This window comes from Merops nubicus, unplaced genomic scaffold, assembly GCF_000691845.1.
Source record: "Merops nubicus isolate BGI_N331 unplaced genomic scaffold, ASM69184v1 scaffold29501, whole genome shotgun sequence".
Classification (NCBI taxonomy): Eukaryota; Metazoa; Chordata; class Aves; order Coraciiformes; family Meropidae; genus Merops; species Merops nubicus.
This window is the reverse complement of record NW_008586705.1, coordinates 20,952-25,354: the sequence shown is the minus strand read 5'-3', so window position 1 is coordinate 25,354 and position 4,403 is coordinate 20,952. Positions and strand designations below refer to the sequence as shown.

The 4,403-nt window shown below is 37.8% G+C and overlaps 1 pseudogene; it reads right to left on the bottom strand.

The window, feature by feature from the left end:
• Window positions 1-1,044: 1,044 nt before the first annotated feature.
• The window catches only part of LOC103781036, a 21,066-nt pseudogene continuing 17,707 nt past the window's right edge, over window positions 1,045-4,403 (bottom strand).

Sequence of the window (4,403 nt, the reverse complement as noted above, 5' to 3'; positions counted from 1 at the left end):
TCACTCATGGAATCTTACATCTAATTTACTGAGAGGCTTTCCAAGTACCAGTTTCAATAATCTTATGATTGACATCTTGAATTACATCAACTCATACACTAGGAGGCACAATCACACTTACAGTATATGCAGGCTACTTTAAGTCTTTTTTTTTTTTTTTTTTATGTACAAAATAGTCAGAACATAATATGTTAATCAGATGCTAAAATATTGCTGAACAGTAGTGAAAACCAAAGAAAACACAAGAATGAAAGACAAAAAACCCCTTACACACTGCAAAACTATCTCCTGAAAACTAAAGGAAGAAGAAACTATGAAAACAGGCAACTGTACTTGCCTGTCCATAACAGTGTTGAGTGACTCAATCCACATAGCATCTATATCCCCATCTAAAACTAACCAACCATTTTGGCCCCTCATGTGTGTTACTGGCTTGCTCTCTCAGAAGAGATGACAGGAGACCTGCAAATTATATTTTAATAGAATCCCATCACTTTAGTGCTTAAATAACAACACTGCACAGCAATTAAAACTTCAGAAGACGTAATGCACCACTGAAATAAGCTTTTGGAGCATCAAAATCATGGTTTTTTTTCTTTTCTTCTTTAATAGGTGGTTATTCAAAGTAAAAGAAACAGTGAACACTTGATACAACAAAATGATTGCATTTTATCTACTAATGACCTATTTCTGTTTTGATTATAGGACAGTATGTCTTTAGTCTTAATGATAGAAGTGAGATATGGGAGCCTTTCATGGGTCTGGGGAGAAAACCACTCATCCTCTAAGGCAGATCAGTCAGCATTGTACACAGGGTAGCACTCTTCCGTCTACTAGTGTCCTGCCCTGCCTCCAGTCTTTCTACAAACACCAGTGCTCTGCACCCATGCCTCATTGCATCAAAACAAGGAAAACCACAAGAATTTGGCCTCTGAATTTTGACATTGACCATTTCTGATGGAGAATGATATCTCCAGGAACGGGTCCTAGTAAGAACATGTGTGCTACTTCTTTCCATTCTCAGGTTTCATGGTGTATAAAACCCTACAGTTCACCAGCTATCAGAACTTTTGAGTTAAGGTCATTCCAAACAGGCTTTTGTTTCATGCTTATGCATGTATGAAGCACAACCTTTAATACCTGAAAAGGAGGAACAGACTGCACATTAGTGTCAGAATTTTGAAATAGGAATCTTTTACTTTCTTCCTGAACTGGATCTCTGACTGCAAATCCCTGTGCTCAGTCAACTGTTCACCTTGATTTACTCACGCTTCTATGGTAAGTTCAGTCCCAGGTTTCCAGTAAACCTAAGGATAGGAAAGGCAAATCTCAGTTCTGAAAGGGATGCGCTCTGCAGTCAATTCTAATAGAAAGTGTTAAATGGGGAAGAAAATCCATGCTGCTGCCAAAATTTAGTAGCAGAAATAGGCAAGCATTATCTGTTAGAAATATTTGTCTAGTGTTTTGGCAATATATTCCACTGCTTCTGTCTAGAAGCCTAATCAAACCATCCTGCTTCACTTTCCAGAACAAAGTATTATTTACTGTATCTGTCAAATTGAATGCTCATTACTTGATGCCATGATTAATTTTCCCCTGGGACATACAAAAACCACATGAAACGCAGAATTTGCTTGTAACATTTGAGCTTTGTCATTACACATCATATGGCTCACTGGATGGCCTGAAGAGCACGTTATTACACTGCAGCCTAAGGCAAAGGCAACATGCAAAATGTTTTCTGCAAGAACTGTGGCAATTTCTTTACAACATAAGATAGAAAACGTGCTGCGTAGGTAAGCAGGTACCTTACTCTTTCCAATCCACACATTTCCAGTGATAAACAGAGTGACACTCTGTCAGTAGCTCCTCCAGTGGAACAATCTATTGCACAGAAGGGATACAACAGTAAGCACCTTTCCTCTCCTGTTTTCCTTATTACAGAGACAATTATTCACAAAAATTATCTCCCATTCCACATTGCTGTTCCCTTTAACTGAAAAAAAATTACCTCACACCTTCTCAGCAGATTTGACTCAGCTGAGGTGAAGTTGCATCAAGCAACATTGTTTGTCTTCCAGAAAATGAGAAGAGAATTTGCTTTAATTAATAGATGCAGCTATGTCAACAAGTGAAAATAAATCCTATACAGCTAGACAGCCCTACGGTCGAGTAAGATTGTGCCAGCTCAGGAATACAGAACAGTTATCACAACTGCACCATCACCTTAACAGGGTGATTTTCACACTCAGAACAGTTGTGCAACCATAATTTGGTAAAATACAAAATCAGTCCACTAAGTAATACATTTCCTTCAAAGAAATCTTTTGGGGAGCTGCAGAATGAAAATGGCTTGGCTGCTTATAGATTTCTGTCTTAGTGAAGCACATCCACATTGATTTTCTAAAGCCCATGTTCCTTAGTGCTCATCTGATTCACCCACTTAGCAGGAATCAAAATACTCTATAGAAGGTTGATTGCAAAGTTTATAATGCCCCAAGGTATAGCTTATTGTCTTTAACCCTTCTGCCAGGACAATGGAACAATATAGATAGAAGCAGAAAATCCTTTATAAATCCTAAGATTAGTCACTATAAATCATGAGATTAGTGACATTTAACCAGCTTGGTTATTTCAAGACCAGGCTGGATGGGGCCTTGCAGAACCTGGCCTAGTGGGAGCTATCCCTGCGCATGGCAGGGGGGTTGGAACTAAAAGATCTTTAAGGTCCCTTCCAACCCAAACCATTCCATGACTCTGTGTTTCTCAAAGGAAGATGGGAATATACTTTCATAGTAGCTCAGAGAAGCATACTTTTTATTTGGTTCATATAATAATGAGCATATCTAAGTTTCACCTTTTCACCCTACCTGTAATTTAACCTAAAATTAGTGTTTAAATGTAGCTTATAGAGAACTAATTGTTGTCTACACATACTTGCATGTTTTTAATGTGTGTAGCACAATACGCATTATATTGTACTGCAGGACCAGAATACACAAAAGTCACTTGTAGCCACTTTGCACATCCCAAACCCACACATTCTTATTAACGTCATTTTTTTTTTTTTTTCTCCCTTAGTATTCTTTCCTCCTTATAAATAATCACCAACAATTAATTAGCTACCAAGTATAAATGCTGGGTACTGTACACAAACAAACATATTTGTCAGCAGACAGTTTCTTTTGAACAGGACACGTTTCCTTATGGCCATATTTGTCATACTGAGGTGCATTACTGCTGTGACAAAATGCCTTTGAAATACCAGACATTACAGACACCTTATCAACACTGTACCACACTCAAAGATAACCTTCATATCTAATACAGCCCATTTGCAATTATTTTGATTGAAACTCTAAAGGGGAGTAATTAAAGGCAATGAATTTTCTCACTTGGAGAATAAGGCTCTCAGGCTGCAAGTGAAGCTCCAGGGTAGATTGTTTAACCATCTGTTCAAATTGCAAGTTCCTCTTCCTTGGAACATCGAGAGCTGGAAACAGGTCACTGATCAGGCCTGTGAAAATCAGGATATCATCTGTCACTATTTTAGGCAAATTGAAGTCTCTTAAGGCTCACATAAGCACCTGGAAAAGTATGATAAACCACATATTGCAAGAGCATCAAATCCTTCTCTTTGTAATATTCTGTTTTTATTCAAAAGCAAAACACCAGAAACAGCTCCTGCTCTTACATGCTTTTAAGTGAAGATTTTACCTGATCCTCAGGGCTGTTCTTGTCTCCTCGTTTCAGTGAGCCAGCAACTACCAAAACTGACATGATAGCACTAAGTCCCCAGTCATAATGGTCCTGTAAAAATAGTTTAACTAGTCATGTTAACACAGGAGATAAAACTAAGTGGTAATGTTTAAGAAAGAAGTAATTGATTTATGCACAGAATAAAATGACATCTATTTCCATTTTAGGGGCCAATGTTGGAAGTCTAGTAAAGAAAAAAAAACGACAACAAGCAATGAAACAGAAATGTGTACATCTACCTAATTTTGCTATTCCACCACTTTGTTCTGTATTTTTAGATTTCAAAATTTGCACCATCAAATATTACTGCATTCAATGTAATTATGCCTCCAAGGCAAGAAGAACAAAGGCAGGCAAAATGTTGCTGCCAAACATCTACTAGTTTGACCTGATAATACCAATATTCTTCTGTTTACAAAAGAGAAGACTGGACAGACTATCAACATATTTTGCAGCCAGATCCAACACCAAAATTAAAAGAAAATTGAAACATATAGGTACTCAGTGTAGAGGAAAAGCCTAGAAACATTTGGTAAGTGAAAGTCAGAGAAAAGGATATATCCTCCCCTAAGCTCTTGAGTGGGAAGGCAAATACCCAAGCCCAGAAGGCTATTCAATCCCCCTTCCTTCTTTTTCTGGGGCTG